Source organism: Oryzias melastigma, linkage group LG14, assembly GCF_002922805.2.
Source record: "Oryzias melastigma strain HK-1 linkage group LG14, ASM292280v2, whole genome shotgun sequence".
Lineage (NCBI taxonomy): Eukaryota > Metazoa > Chordata > Actinopteri > Beloniformes > Adrianichthyidae > Oryzias > Oryzias melastigma.
The window spans coordinates 23731187-23747952 of NC_050525.1; the positions used below are offsets into that span (position 1 = coordinate 23731187).

The following is a 16766-nucleotide window of genomic DNA, read 5'->3' on the forward strand; positions in this document are numbered from 1 at the left end:
AGCTTTTCACACCCAAAGGTATGTCTAATTATGTTTTCATTACACATAAGGTGAGATCACTGCATAAAATATGAATCACTGAATTTATGTGTTGAGATATTATTAAAACTCTTCAATTGGTGTCCAATTGATTTCTCAGGGATTCTAATGTTAAGTCAGATATAAATTCATTGAATTTATCAAAGCTTCAATGTCTGCATCATGAGCTGCGTGGTTTCTGGTACGCAGGTGGGTGGAGTCAACAGAACTGTCACTTGGCTTCATCCCGCCCAATCGCCTGTCCTCTGAACATTGTTGAGGTGGGTGGAGTAAACTCCTGTCAATGTGCTGGCTCCATTTTCTGTTTAGAATCCAGTGGGCGGTTGAGTTCATGGTACTAAACAAAAGCATCCTTCCTCTGATCTTTGGTTACGTGTTGGTGGCACGCCACCAGGCTGATGCCAACATTGACTCTGCTTGTAATTCCTTACCTGTATTTGAAGAATGTTCAAGGATGTTACGGGTTTTCAGGAACAAAAAAGATTCTATGAAGTTCCTTTAAGGACACCTGAATATTGTCTATAAGTTTATGTTCTGTGGAAGTGTGTGGAGTTATGGGTTGACTAATTTATTGACCTGGGGATGTGTTTCTGCAATAGTTGTACATATTTCAATATATATATATATATTTTTTTATCAGAATATCAACTCTGGACCTCATATTTCTAGATTTATCATCAGCAGAGGACCCAGATGCAGGATTTCAATTATTGTTTTGTTTAGCAGACTTCTCAAATTATTCGTATTATTTTGTATCTGCTGTTTCTTCGTTCTTCCATTAATTTATTTTGGATGACGGCCAAAAACGTGACATTAATCACACTGTAACAGATGACAGATACATCATCATTCTTCAAGCTTCACTGCTTAATATTCGGAATCCCAAATTTGTCGACATATCAGAACTATTTTCTAGCTTTTTTTTTTTGTGACAAGGACTATGCGGTGTTGGAACCAGACGTCAGTAATCAGCAATTTGTCCGTGTCGGTCTGAGTCATCATTTCTATGGAAATTACTTTTTAATTGGTTTCTATGGAAGTCAGAACTCCTACCAGCTATAAATGAGCTCTAGAGAATCAGAAACACTTTGAGCGTTTGACACATTTATTGAGGTGTCTGATTGGACCGTTTATAACTTGAATGATTTGCTGTACAGAAAATGTATGAAAATGAAATTAGGATTATTAAGAGCTTGTTTAAAAACAAAAGGAAGAATAGTAAAATAGAATGACTAATAGCTGTTTATTTCTCAATAGAAGAGAATGGGATTCTGGCTTCTTGGAGCCAGTGGGTGCTTCCTCTTTGGATCACGAGAGGGGAGGAGTCACTTTGTCCAGTTCTCATATACAGTCAAAGCTTGGGGCTATTTTTTTTCCCCACATACTCTGATTGAAGAAAAACACATTTGTTTATAATAGTACCAAAAGAGCCTATATTTCTGTAAAATGCATGAAACTGGAAGTAAATACAGTATATGAGAACTGGACCGAGTAGGTGTGACATCACCCATAGAAAATGACTCGGGCCAAATCCAATTCTTCTCCAACCCCTACATTTAGCCCTCCAAACGGAGATTTATGGATAAGCAGTGTCTTTAAATTTGTACACTACTAACCCTTGATGACATCATCAATAGTCGCCGGTCATCTCCGTTAGCACATAGCTGGGAGCACTCGGAAAATACACAAGAACAACGCTTTTATAACTTTAAAAAGTCATGATAGAACAAAAATCATTACTTCCTTTTAAATGTAAACTTCAGAGCTTCAGAGGTATACACAGTCATAAGTCCCAACAGCTACCCCTTAAAAAATACCATTTCAGGCGCCGCTAAAGCTCCAAATGCCCCTGTAAATAGAGGGGTAAGGAGTAGCTGTATGGATTCAGCCTTACTTCCGCTTCCAGTGATATTAAGTAAATTCCATTGGAATTTTTTTTTCTTTTGTGACGCTGACGTTGCAACGTTGAAACCAGGTGTCAGTAAGCAGTGATTTTCTCGTGTTGGTCTGAGTCATCATTTCTATGGAAACTACGTTTTAATTAGCTTCTATGGAAGTCAACACCTTAGAAGCCGACTCTGGAGAATCTGTCAAACATTTTTAGCATTTGACAAATGATGGCATACTTTCACTGAGGCATCTGACTGGAGAGTTCATAACTTGAATAACTTCCACAACAGAAAACATATGAAAATTATGATCAGTAATACAATGTATAAAAAATGTAACAAAGCAAGACTAGTAAAATGGAATGACTAATAGCTGGTTAATTTTCATCAGAAGTCAATAGGATTCTGGCTTCTTGGAGCCCGTGGGTACTTCCTGTTTAGAGCATGAGAGGGGAGGAGTCACTCATTCCAGTTCTCATTTACAGTCAATGCTCGGGGCCCCACATTCTCTCATTGAAGGCCATTGTTTATGATAGTACCAAAAGGAATCTATTTTTTTGTAGAATGTATGTAACTGAAGGAAGATATTGTGAAATTCAAAATTAGTGAAACTGCGGATCAGTGCTTTAAAACTCTTTGTTTTCAGCTGTTATTTGATACATTTAAATGTGGAAGCATCCCAAAACTATAGTGAGATTACAATTGTTGACATTTATATTGAAGTTTTTTCCGCAAACTTATGTTATCACGGCCCTTGTTCAATGATTAAAATATGCAACAAAAATGGCAAGAATCCGACTTGGCAAATAAATCTACATTTAAATAAATGAATATATGCTGCCAAACTTTTCTCTCCATTATTTATGATCCAAAACTCAGACCTCTGATAATGAAGGATTTGGAGAGTTTGTTGGTTTCCTCTCCTCTCAGATTTATTCTGTGAACAAACAGATGTTTGCATCTAAAAAAGTTTCGTTCCTCTTTAATTGACTTGTCTAGCTGATTGTCTGCCACGATGGTTCTGTTAACAGCCACATCCTCGATTCCCCCACCGGAGGATAATGGCCGGGGGGAACGGTGCCTTCAGGAACCTCCGAGCCTTTCCCTTCCTGCTACCTTGGCCTGATTAAAACAATTGAGGCGAAAGGCGTGGGGTACTTGACCCTAACGGTTCATCGTAGCAAATTGCCTTTGTGAGGTGAACCCAGCGTTATGCCTGGCCTGCCTATCTGTCCGTGTCTGGAGGGGATTTGTGATACATATATACATGAGCGGCGCAGGTTGGGAGGCAGGTGAAGTACTTGAGGCCAATTTAGGTCTGCTGGGAGAGGTGAGGAGGACAATGGAGAAGAGGGCAGGAGGCGAACCTAATGGAGCCTCCTGCTAACAAGCCCCATCTCTGGGCTTTAAGTCTGATGTCACCGCGTCTTCTGCTCCTCTTCCACCATCGTATAGTTTCCCTCTGCATAATGTCTCACACTCATTTTCCTTTGCTGTTATGCTCCTGCTGCCTCCTTTCACCAATTTGGACGGGCAGCGGTGGGCTAAAGACGTCCTCCATTTCTGCCTCATTTGCGGAGGCACGGAACGGGACAGGTTCTGCTGTTTGTTTGCATGCTCCTGTGTCAGACAGGTGCTTTGTTAAGCCGCTGCCAATCATGGTCTGATTGTCTTTTCCTCCCAAGCACTCCAGTTCTTCGCTTCCAAGCTTGTAAGCGTAACCAGAAAGAGGCAGACGGGTTCTGGGGGAGGAGATTACATCTGTATGTTGTTTTTGTTGCTCCTTTTCTCATGCGTCCCACGCTTTAGACAGTCAGACTTCATTAGGGGAGGGGGTTAGCTGCAGGCCAGGTAGGTAGCAGGTCAAAAAGTTTTCCCCAGGCAGCGTCTGTCCATTTAGAGATACCTGTTAGTTTAATAGCAGATTTGTTACTTGTTGAGGGATGTTACACATAAAAGTTTTTAACAGTCGAGCAGTTGAATTTATTTTAAAAAATCTCTTATTTTGACATTAAAATATAGTCAAATCGATTTATTTTTCCTGTGACAGACTGGGGAACTGTTCAGTAACCCCAAAAGGGATTAAGTGAACTCAGAAAATGAATGATTAATTTGTTTTTCAAGCAATGCTTACGTTTTTTTGTAACTTTTATATCTATTTTATGAATCTCTTAAAATTGAAATTAAAAGGAGTCTTTTAGGTCCAGAACTGTTATTTGTAAAAAAAATAAAAATAAATAAAAATATGTGGTTAAAATGTGGTCAACTTTACAAAAACTTCAGAAAAACCAAATAAAATCTGTAGATTTATCTGTAAAATCAAAGCACCACTTTGTGTTTTAAAACGGAAAAAAATTAAGTATAAAATCTTTTTAAGATATAGATTTTAAAAAAGGGCTGCACGGTGGCGCAGTGGTTAGCGCTCTCGCCTCACAGCGAGAAGGCCCCGGTTCGAATCCCGGCTGGGACCTTTCTGTGTGGAGTTTGCATGTTCTCCCCGTGCATGCGTGGGTTTTCACCGGGGACTCCGGCTTCCTCCCACCGTCCAAAAACATGCTTCATAGGTTCATTGGTGACTCTAAATTGCCCCTAGGTGTGAATGTGAGAGTGAATGTGTGTGATTGAGGCCCTGAGACAGACTGGCGACCTGTCCAGGGTGTACCCCGCCTTCGCCCTTCAGTAGCCGGGATAGGCTCCGGCACCCCCGCGACCCCGAAAGGGAAGAAGCGGTCAAGAAGATGGATGGATTTTAAAAAAGTCCCTACTTTTATTGAAGAACGCAATCTGCAGCGTCTGTTAAGAGACTTCCTGTTTGAACAACCTACAGCTGATTTTTGTGAAGCAGAAATGGACGTCTTTAACCAGAAACGGTGGAAGTTGGAAACGAGAGATGGAAACGAATTTTATCGTCCATTTTCTCCAGTCCAACAGTCTTGGAGGATGAACATGTTTGACCTTCAGAATCCCAGATATGAGATTTCACTTCCATGTTGAATCTGTCGTCCTATGATGTTCTGGGATGTTGCTAATCAAATACATTGCAACATATTTTAGAGATGTTTTGGTTTTTGTATGTCGCTCAGTAAAAGTCGACTTTAACTTATCAAATAATAGACCAAAACCAAATGGGTTACTTTAAGGCAGGTTTTATTATTTTTTTAATCCAGACTTGGTAATACATTCTCACTCCAAACTCATCATATAAACATGTGGGCCCCCTCACCGTCACTACTTGACGTCTTTAGTTCCCAACTGGTCGTTTTTTGACGTGCTGGCTGATCCCATTCAAACAGGGGTCTCCAACTTACGGGCAGCGAACAGGTACCGATCCGAGGGCTGCTTAGCACCGGGCCACAGACACTAATCAGGGGTCCCAAACTATCAGTACCGGTTCTGCATTAGTTACCACGTCCTGAAGGTTGGGTACCCATGATTTAATGGTAACAGCCAGCAGGGCAAAAATCGAAAAAAAATCATGATGTCAAATCCAGTAATGACCCACAATCAGACTCATTTGTATCAAAATTTAAAATCGAGATAGGCAGGTTGAGCCAATTGTTGATTAAATTGTTGTACATATAAACAACTTGTTCTGATTGTGGGTCATTACTGGGCTGGATTTGACATCATGGGTGGACAGTGTGACGCTCCGGAGGAGACTTTGGAATGCAAACAGGACCGGCTGCTCTGCTCAAGTGAGCTGTGTCTTTTTCTGATAATTCAAACACCACATGAACGCAACATTTCTCCAAGTTTGCATTTTCCCCATACGAACATCAACCCATTAGTGCAATTGGCTCTAAAATGAGAACAAAGGACACAGTTTTGACTCTCCAGAACTCCAAAACCTTCTGTTTAAGAAAAATACATATATTCATTTTCAATCAAGATTAAAGTATGTTTTCATCCAGATTATATGTTATGTTGTTCTCTTATAAATTAACTAAATGCACCACTCGTCTGTTCCTGTCAAATTTAGAACCCTTTGTGGCCCATGAGTCAAAAAGTTTGCCCACCCCTTGTGTCATAAGAGTGCTTTATGAAAATTAGCTAATGTAAGTAGTCAGGCCTAACTATGATAAAACTGTATTTTAATCTTTTATTTTTTAATAAGTTTGGTCTCCCAATTAAATTTGACTTAATAAAATATGTCTTGTCTATCTAGAAAAATGAACATTTACCGTATCATTTTAATCAACGCAAGTTTGTATTTTCATGTTTTTGTGTCTGTGCTGTCATGGCAGGAGAGACAGCTGTTCAAAAATAGAACCAGAAACGCACTTGATGCAGAAATTAAACCTAATAACAAGCACTTTGATTTGAAAACATGTAAGAACACTTTTCCAAAAAGATATACAAATAAGATTTATGATTAAGAAACTTTCTTTTGTGCAAACACTATTGGCAACTTTCAAAACTGCGCATTAATCAGCATTTTCACATCCACTTTGCTGCAATAGAAAAATTCCCAGCATGCACCCCATCTACCAAATACCAAAAACTGCAGCACATTGAAATGCAAAACCTCCTTTGACCCCGCAAACCTTTTTCCAAGAGAGCTGCTGCTTAAATTGAGATGTTCCACCACTTGATCATTCAGGAGACGCTCTAAGAGACGGGGAGGGTTAAACTGAGAGTTTGCCCGCTTGTCAATTAAAGCAACACAAGGTGAACATCTCTGTCAGAACCCCCACCAGCTGGGCCACAGCGCTGCATTGTCTCATTTTGACATCTGTGTTAAACGATGCCTCGGTCAATCCTCCTCCTGCAGGCTTAGAACAGCCGCCTGGGGAAATCTCGGCAGTGTCGGGTGTGATTGTGAGTATGCATGTGTCATACATATCCATGGCGCCACTGCTCCCTCACCAGCATGTAAGATGGCCGCTGCATGGCATGAGATGCGTCTGGGTTTATTGACTCCTGGGGGTAATTGACAGGCTCAGACTCTTGTTGGGGTCTCAGGGGGGGCTGTTAGGCTGCATGTGCTTGCATCTGCACACCTCTGCTCATGGAGAATGCATAAAGCACTGTCTGCTGTGTTTGTGGATTTGGTGCAAAAGGGAAAAAAAAGTACGTGCAGGTGAAGCTCTTGATTGTGTTTATGTTTGTGCTTTTGTGCAGTTAAAGACTCACTCCAATGGAAATTGTGTTTTTAACATGTTCTGAGGGGTTTTTCTCATGATGGAGGACATATAGAAAATAAAATTAAGATTAAAATTGACTTTTTTATTCAGATTGTGATAAATCAACAGCAGATGAAACAATGAAGTTGAAAAAGTTTATAGTTGTTACATACAAACTACAATCGGCAGGCCACAAGCTAGTGGTGGGCATATTGATCTGAGGATGGATGCCAAGGTGAAGTATTAATACTAACGTGATGAGATCAATACTTTCAATACTTTTTGCAGTTTTTATTCAGTACGAACAGTATAGAGCTTTAATTTACTTACAGAGTTAATGCAAGCGAAGCATCAATCTCTCTAAAGTGTTGCCAGGTTGGGCTAAAAATACCCCGATTTGAGTAAAAACCCAACCTGAAACAGAACCACAAACTGACCGTTCTGTGTGGAGTTTGCATGTTCCCCCTGTGCATGCGTGGGTTTTCTCTGGGGATTCTTTTCCTCGTCTGAGCTCGCATCTGGCTCAAAACTGTACGGCTGGACAGATTTCTCCACATTTCTGTTGCACAGCTAATGTTAGCTTAGGGTTGTGAGGGGCTGTAAGCTAGAGAGAGAGTGTAAACAAATGGATGATGTAAAATGAGGGAACAGTCCCGCCCACAACTCCATTTCTAAAGAACTCCTGCTCCCCTGCAGAAACTATGTCCTATAAAATGAGAGGTTTTTGGATTTTGGCTAAAAACAGGCATAAACATAATTAAAAGATACAATAGATACAATAGATCAAAAAATGATTGAAGTGGGATTTTAACAAAATGCAGCAAGAAAAGTGTTTGAATTATTTTGATTTTAATTCATAAAGCTGTTGAAGCTCTTTGACAAAGTATAGTTTAGCATCAAATGAGCTCAAAGTGTCTCAGACAAAGTTTAATCAAACGCAATTCAAAAGAAAACCTTCAAATGGCCAAGACAATTTTGTGTTCTAACCACCATCAGTATTTCTTTTTCATTTTCTTACCATAATTGTTAGATTGTTTAAAATTGTGTCAGCACTGAACTAAAACTAAAATCTTGCCGTCAGTAAAAATAGAGAGCCTAATATGGAGCCTAGGGTAACTCCACATGTGACGTTTGTTTATGACTGGCGTATAATGACACTTTTGTTTTTGTAATTATGCTTCTTAGTATGGTTTAAGTATGCTTTCACAGACTAACAACCTTAATTTGGTTTATAATTTTAGCTTTTTGTAGTTACTAAACAAAGAATTTTTCTCTATTGATTTCATTCAATGTGATTGATTTGTAAATATGCAAAATGCAAAGCGTTTAAATGGGATAAATGGGAAATTCTTACTTCTTTTCTTGTGTACACGATGAACCAGCTCAGTGACTTTTCCTCATGTTTATGTCTGGATTTTTTTTCTTCATACTGTACATGGATTAGCACTAAAGCAAAAGTCCTGGTTTGGTAGTATTGTTTCTTACGTCGCCTCTTAAGCGTTCTATTATGTTCCTGGTTTCTGTTGTGGGATTATTTCCTAACTTGTTTTTGAAGCTGTTTCTTTTGTTTATTTCTATTCAGTTTTTTTCTGTCTGTGTTCACGCCTGGTTTCTGTTGCTGACGGCCTCTCTGGCATCTTGTTAGTCACATGTTACTCTAAAGTTGTCCTTTAAATTCTTGTTAGATCTTTGTTCTTGTTCTAGTTAGAGATACTCACCTGTTGAATTTGTCTTCGCTTCATATAAACATTTCTAATGCCAAGCTTTCCTAAATATTTTCTTAACACCAAATCTATTTGGACTTTCAAGATTAGATCAATTTAAGTCTATTTCTGCTCTAAACTCAACAAAAATTAGGTTTTAAAGTTCGAATGAAAAGAACAATAAGACATTTGTGTTTGGTAGATAATTTCCGTTCTGTAAAAACACGTCATGGTAATGAATCTTATTTTGTTAAAAAAAAAATAATGATAATAACAATCTCCTTCTAAATAGTGCCACGAGTAAATCCTGGATTAGAGTGTTAGGCTAAATCCAAATTGCCCCTCTGCCCAGTGTTGCCAGATTGGACAGTTTTCTGCCCACTTGGGGTTTGATTTTGATAAAGCAGGTACAATTTGCTTTGGGCAGGTGAACATAATTTGGGTGAGCTTAGTGTCAATTTAACGGATTTTAGTTAGTTTTATTATGAGTCTGAACAATCTTTTATATTGAACAATCCCTTTAAAAAAAAAAAAAAATGACCTGATTTTCTCAGATACACTTCTGTCCCTTGGGGGCTAAATTAGTTTAACAGAGGAAAAAAAATAGTGGTGTATCTTTGTTTCTCTGGACTTGTTCTTGTTTTGTTCTTCCATGCCTTTTCCTCCTAGATTTTGGGGCATCTGGGATCTGCCCCTTTGGGGAGGGGTACTGTATGGGTTCTGTGGTTTTGTTTGGTTTGTTTTTTGGTCATGTCCTGATTTCCCTGCCAGTTCCAGGCTAATCATGATTCACAGCTGTTTTCATTGCAGTTATTTGCCCTAAGCCTATTTAAGTGTCTGGTTTTCAGTTTATACGGTTTTGTTCTGCCACTGTTTTGGTTCTCCATGTTTTTTTTTTTTGTTTTTTTCTTCATGTTTCAGTTAATTAAATATTTTCAGTTTCTGCCACTAAGCCTGGTCTCCTGCGTTTGGGTCCTCCACCACCACCTCTTCATGACAACTGGTATCTGTAGTGTACATTTGAGTATGTGTGAGTGTATGATCCTTCAACAGACTGGCAATCTGAGGGTGTACCCCGCTTTTGCTAAACAGTAGCACCCTGTGACCCTAAAAAGGATAAATTGGGTTCTGATCATCGATAGATGAATTTGTCACCGACCTGTGATGCTTAGTGCTATTGGGTCCAATTTGAGGATTTGTGAAAGCCAAGTATGAAACTAAACCCAAATGTCTCAGTCTTAAGGAAAATGCTCCTCCACTGAGGTGCTGAGACAGTCGAAGGGCGGTAACGAGGGTTGAGTGTCTCGTTTTATTGCCGTTCAAACATATTCACAGTGCAGGTGATTCTCTACACACAACAGATTTATTGGAACTGAATGTGTTTGTGGATCTGTGTGTGGCCCTGTGATGGACTGGCAGTCTGTCAGAAAAGAGCCTCGTCTGCACCAGCGATGCCTCCCACCCACGGCTAGACATGACCCAACCTGTGGCAGCCCTGACCTGCTGGGTCTGACTGTGGTGGCAGCATTAACAAACACCACCTCTCATCCAGAACATCAAACAAAACCAGAACTCTGCTGATGGAAGAAACCTGGAGCTCCACATCAGAGATCATCTGGTTTCTTCTCACTGTGGAGAGAAGCTTAGCAAACAAAACTCAGGTTCAGTCGTTTTCTGTGTTAACTCAACAGATCAAATAATTAAAAATGTGGGAGGACTGGAAAAAGTTAGACAAGACTTATTCATGTTTAGAAAAAAATTAGGAACTTAAAAAAACAGCGATGGAATTTCAACGCGGACCCCAAGTCTTTCATTTTTTTTTTGAAAAGGCAAAAACATTCATGCAAAAATCTTCGCTTTGGCCTTTGGTAATTGTCTGTTATTCTTGTTTTCAGACTTTCTATTAAATGAAAAAAATAAATAGTAAGGAAATATTTCAAATGTGCTAAATCTAAAGATCTTCTTTATCAGCTTGTTTTGCTGTTTTTCTTCGATTTGATCTCATCACACGTTTAACTGATCGCCGATCACGATCATTCAGAATTTTTTTCCGGCCACATTTCTTCCTCAAAGACGATGGATCCCTAGTATCCTTCCAGTTTTTAATAATGCGTTGGACAGTTCTTAACCCAATTTTAGTAGTTTCTGCAATCTCCTGAGATGTTTCTCTGCTTGATGCATGCCAATGACTTGACCCTTCTCAAGCAGACTAACATCTTTTCCATGACCACGGGATGTCTGTCCACATGGTTGTTTAGGAATTGAGAAGCAACTCATTGCACCAGTTGGGTTTGAATAACTTGTTGCCAGCTGAAAGATAGTCGCCCATGCAGTAATTATCCAATAGGAGACTTGTACCAATTTGCTTAGTTAAATCCAGGAGGCGACTTTTTTTTTGGCCAGGCAGTGTATAGTCACCAAACACACATATATACAATGCCTATACATAACGTTCAAAGTATTATACGCTGCAAAAAATCTGCAAATTGGTAAAATGTGGAAAAAAAATTTAAATGAGCAAAAAAAAAATCTGCCAACAGCGTAAAAAATCAGACTTCCCAAAAATTCTTAATTTAAGAAAAAAAATTCGACCACTTAGATTTGTTATCCTAAACTAAGATTATTTTATTATTGAAAAAAATTATTGATGAGATAATTTTTCCTGAAAAACATTTTTTTTACTTGCAGTTTTTTTCAATGTGTAATGTAAAATTATTCTTCTAAGTTTGCACATTTACAGTTTCTTTAGGACTATCTAACCATTTTTGTTTAAGCACCTTGTAACGTTCCCAGCGGATGGTCATCCCGTTGCCATGACAACGCTGGCATGTTCAGTGTTCTTGCTGTTTACATGAAAAGACGAGCTACAGGCAGGAAGAAAACTCCTCCATTCTCCTGTTTTCACCAGCAGACCTCACACAGCTCCTCTGAGAGCGACTCCGAACACGACCAGACAGACCCGTGAGGAGGCGGCGGGCCGCCCATCAAAACAGCAACTGTTCTGAAACGGCAGAGGAGCACCACACCATCAGGACTTTGATCAAAAACTCTCCTGCTCTTCTGGATTCCACACCTGCCGTCAGGTAGAACTGTTCGCCTGTGTGAAGCAGCTTGTCACTAGAGCTAACCAGGCGTGAGACATCACAGTGGGTGTTTATTTTCCCTGTCTGAGCCTGGCCGTCACGGTTGGCTTTACCCTAACTCCTCAAGCAGAACGCGGCTTCATTAGATGTCAATGATAAATTGATTATGATGTGACAGTGTGGCTCAACAGGAGCAGATGATGAGTGAGTCACTGTCTGAAGGAGGTTTTGTGCTGGCTGGAGGTTTTTAATGTGACCAGGCTTTTATCATGCCGTTTTTCTTTTTTTGGTATTTCAAACAAGCTTTTAGTTTGTCTCAAACAGGTGTGACAGAGCAGCTAATCTCAACTAAGCCTCACAACGCTGCACCACTCCGAACGCTCTCAGAGGCATGTTTCAGAGTCTCACTTTTATAAAAAATATTTGGAAACTTTTAAAGTTTGTCTGTTGCTAAATGTTGAAAATAAAAGCCGAGTTAAGGGGTTTCCTCAGCTGTTTGTGATGCAAACATTTGCATTGAATGCCGTACCTGCCCCTCTTATAGAGAACAAAGACTCTTACACACAGGTATGATTTGGGCGGTAAGTTAAAGACTTCCTGCGCCATCAATGGTTTGGGCTTGGCTTGACTTAATGCTGTTTATGGGGTAAACAAAGATGTGTTTCCCAAGTCTGTATTTCATTAATCATCATTATTTGATTGTTCACCATGGCAGTGCGATGAAAAATATGATGCGGTGGATCGCCAAAGACCACACAGCACCAAACCTCAAGGTGTGGCGATCAGCTACCTCATCTGATGACTGTTCATTTGGCAAATTCTTGATTTTAAAGCCTGATTAATTGCTAACTGAATTAATGTTGTGTTCCTGTAATGGATTTGTTGGAGTGGCGGTTCGTTGAGATGGTGGTTGCCAATTTAGACTGTCTGCCACGTGAGGATAGTGTTGGGGAAAAAAATTCAATTTCATCACCTTTTTTGCTATTATACCGTCATATTATTCTTTTTAAATTACCTGAAAAATATGTAAAGGGGCTCTTCTAATTATAGGTTTGTCTGTGAAAGATTAAAGGAGATCCACGTAGATCACCCACTAACTTCTGCTTACATAATTTCTCCTCATTCCTGAACAACTACTACCCCCCTCCCTCCATCAAAAAAAGTTAAATATGGCAGAAAGAGAAGATAAAAGTTTCTTGTAGTTAACTGTATCCATCATTCCTTTATGCTACGTTCGTAACGCTCTCAGTAGTGGACACTCAAGAGACACTTTCAATAAAGTCTTTACGTTGCGGCCCCTGCCTTAATATAAAAAGCTCAATGTCTACTAAAAAATATCTTCTGCATGTCCATGCTTCTTTGACAATAGCTTTGTGATGTTTCAGCTTAAAGCTTAAAACTTTATATTTGCTTTTGTATTTGGATCTGGTCATCCAAAAGTTCATTGCAACAGTTGCTAGCGTCGTTAGCTCCTATCGTTTTACAGGACATGCAGAAGATATAACTTAGTCGTACATAACAATGAACATCTTCAGTAGACCTAAATAATGGGCGCAAGAACATATTTTTGGCACAAATGGATCAGCCAGACTCTGCCTTCAGTGGCCCAAAGGTAAATTGAGTTTGAGAATCCTGGTTAAGAGCTTCCAACTCTTGCGTTGCTACCTACATTTTAAGTCTTTTTTCTGGCTCCTTACCCTTTAATACCGGAGATCCAGTGTTTTTGTTCTTTGATTTACTGTAACTCTTTAATCGATAATGCGATCAACGTCATTGCAGTAGATTCTGAAGGAGAAAAGCGGCTCGACTTTTCTCCTTCAGAATCTACTGCAATGACGTTGACCGCGTTAAGAATTTAAAAAATACAATATGTTAAAGATTTTTTGTTTAAGCGTCACTGGCGACACCTCAGGCGTAAATGCTTAACCCATTGAGCTTTGATCAATCATTTGAACATTGATCATGTGGGAGTAATTGCTATTTGTGCCTGGATGGAATTTATATAGCACCAAGTCTTTCATATATCCGAATAGAGCTGTGAAAGAAAAAGTCTGGAGCAAAATTTGCAAGATTTGTACTGCTTTGACATTTCGCACAAGCCTCTTCCAACTGTAGGTATCAGGTAGCGACAGTCCAGTGTGAACATCATATGCTGAAAGTGGTTTTATGAATGCGCTAGCTCTTGAATGCATCACATGCTTGGCTAGCATGTAGCATGTAGCATAATGCTATGTGCGGCGACTTCGTTGCTCACTGCCTGCCTGTGAGAAGAGCAACCAGCTAATGTTTTTAGCACGATCGCTACATGGAGCGGTGTCTGTGAGTATTTTCCTTAGAATGTATGAAAGTCATGGATGATGTTGAAAAATCTGGTTTATTTATTGTGAAATAAAGAAAAATGATGTGTAAAGTTGGTCCTTTTTATTCACAGGAGACGCACACAGGACGATTCACATGATGTTTTATGGTCTGAACGCACGTTGGCTCGTTTATTCCAACAGAAAGGAGAGGCAGCGAGTGGAAATGGATGTTGTTTAAAAAGCGTAATCCGGGTCTGTGATGAGGTATGCGGCTCTGCTGTGTGTCTTCGCTCCAGCAGAACTGGCCTCTGGCAGCCCCGAGCATCTTTTTTATTTGACTGTTTGTGGTGAGGTTTTATTTACATGTTTTCCTTCAGACTTCCTGCCTGTAAAATACCTTAAATACTCTGAAATACAGAAAGAAATAGGATTATACTTAATCTTACCCAGTCTGTTGGGTAAATAAATAATAATAACTTGTGTATGTGTGTGAAAGGACTTGTGTAAATCATGTCTTAATCTAACAGACCACCTGTCCAGGGCGTCCCCTGGCTTTGCCCGAAGACAGCTGTAAAAATGTCCTGCTGCCCCTGGAACTCTGTGAGAAGAGATTTAGAAAAAAGACTGATGAATGCCCAAATGAACGTATGGAAAAGGAGAAGTAGAAGATTCTGAACCCAATAATAAGCAACATTTGGTACTTCTACATTCACATCTCGCAAATGTCTATTCTTATGTATTTGTTTTAATGTGACACACACTTAATAACAGTATCATCATAATAATAATAATGCAAAGCCTATTGGAAAGTGAGCATGCCGAAGCTTTATCTTATTGAAGGCTTAGAAAATTCTATAATTAGTTTTCTTATGTTATTGTCAATGTTACAATGAAATCTAAAAAATGCTTTTATTCAACATTTAAAACAACACATTTTCTATGATAAATGTGTAAACTAAGAGAATAATGCATAAAAAATGCAGAATTTGGTCACTTAAAAACTGGAAATTAAAATTCAGTTATTACTCAATTAAAAAGTGCATTTAAGAAGCAAAAATGGGTTAAAATGATTAAAAACAAGAAAAAAATGATAAAAATATAAAAGACATTTTACTATGTTTAAGATGTTTACGGTACCCAAATAATATAATAATAATAAAACTTATTATTGTTTACCATTTATAGTCATGTTCATCATCATTAATTTAGAAAAATAACATTTGTAAATGTTTACATTTGTGACTATGCACGTTTATCATTAGAACCTTTGGTTGATATTAATGTCCAGAAAATAGATGCTAGTATTTATCATTAAATCATGTATTCTTATATTGTGTCAATGCTTTTTAATCTTTAGAATATTTGTACATTATTTTTGTTCAAACCTAGGCTATTCCAAACTAATATTATTATTTTAACTTGACCTTTTAACTTTTGACAATTATGAACTAATATGAAGCTGGTCTTTGTGCTTTTTAAATACATGTTTTTCTCTTTTCATTGTTTATTCACTGTGAAAAGAGGCAATTATGGACAAAAACAAAAACATAATTTAGTGACAAAAGATGCAAACAGGTGCTTTTAGGATTTGCACCTGTCTGTGGTGGAAACCTTCAGCCTCATGAAGTAACAAGAAAACTGAGACAATGGTCTATTAGTCATCAGTTAGTTACACAAATCCCATTTTCAGTGATGTAGCTTCTATAAAAAGACTTAGCAGACTGACCAGTGCTGTGACAGCTGTATTTTTTTACACACAAGTACTTTCAACTCAGTGTATTTCTTGTGTGTTTAGTTCTTACAAATGTTTAATTCAATTTATCTGTTTTAATGTGAAACATTTGGAAATTAAAATGATTGTTTAAAGATAAAAACAAGATTTGTTGAGAAAAAAATGATTAATCCTATTTGGTCATCGGCACTATTAAATCCAATTCAGTTAATTATGAATTTCACTTCAAAGAAGAAAAAAAAAAGTCTATCAGTTCAGAAAACTCCAACAAAAATCCTAATATAATAATGGCCTAAAAGTATAAATCAAAGGGTTTTTAGTGTAATTTTCTCTACCGAGGAAGCAAAGGGGACTATGGTTAAGGTGAGCTAAAAAAAAAATCACTGGAACATCTCTTTTGAGACAAAATACAGATTTTAGTAACTCCAACTATAAGAAAACAGAATCAATACGGACAAATATAAAATCACTAATATCTGTTATGACAAAAAAAAAGGTTCAATAGTAACTCCAACAATAAGGAAGGAGGAAAAAGATCAACAAAAAACACTGGAACATCTGTTTGAAGACAGGAAGAATGAAGGTTAGTCACTTCAGGTAAAAGATGTGTGGGAAAAAACTCAGTTTATCCTAAAATGATCCACAACTTTGTCAAAGAGGCCTTTGTGGAAAAAGTTCTCTACTGCAGATGTTACCAAATAATCACATAAATCAAATAAAAGAATGTTACAGCATTTAGATTAACATAAAAACAGGCAAAAATAGTTTATTATTTACTAAATGTTTTCTGTTTCAGGAATATAGAGCCCCTAAAGGGACGTTGAAGTTAAATAAAAAAAGTGGAAGTAAATAAAATATGCCTTTTTTTCTAAAAATGTAAGTGAAAAAATGTTTTTT

The 16766-nt window shown here is 38.2% G+C and overlaps 1 long non-coding RNA gene across 2 annotated transcripts in view; it reads left to right on the forward strand.

Annotated features, from left to right (window-relative positions):
• The first annotated feature begins 11508 nt into the window (after nucleotides 1-11508).
• Nucleotides 11509-16766, forward strand: part of LOC112139988 — a 50425-nt gene continuing 45167 nt past the window's right edge. For both annotated transcript variants that reach the window (XR_004949081.1, XR_002918093.2), the window contains exon 1: nucleotides 11509-11837. This is a non-coding gene — a long non-coding RNA (uncharacterized LOC112139988). The remainder of the gene's footprint in view (nucleotides 11838-16766) is intronic.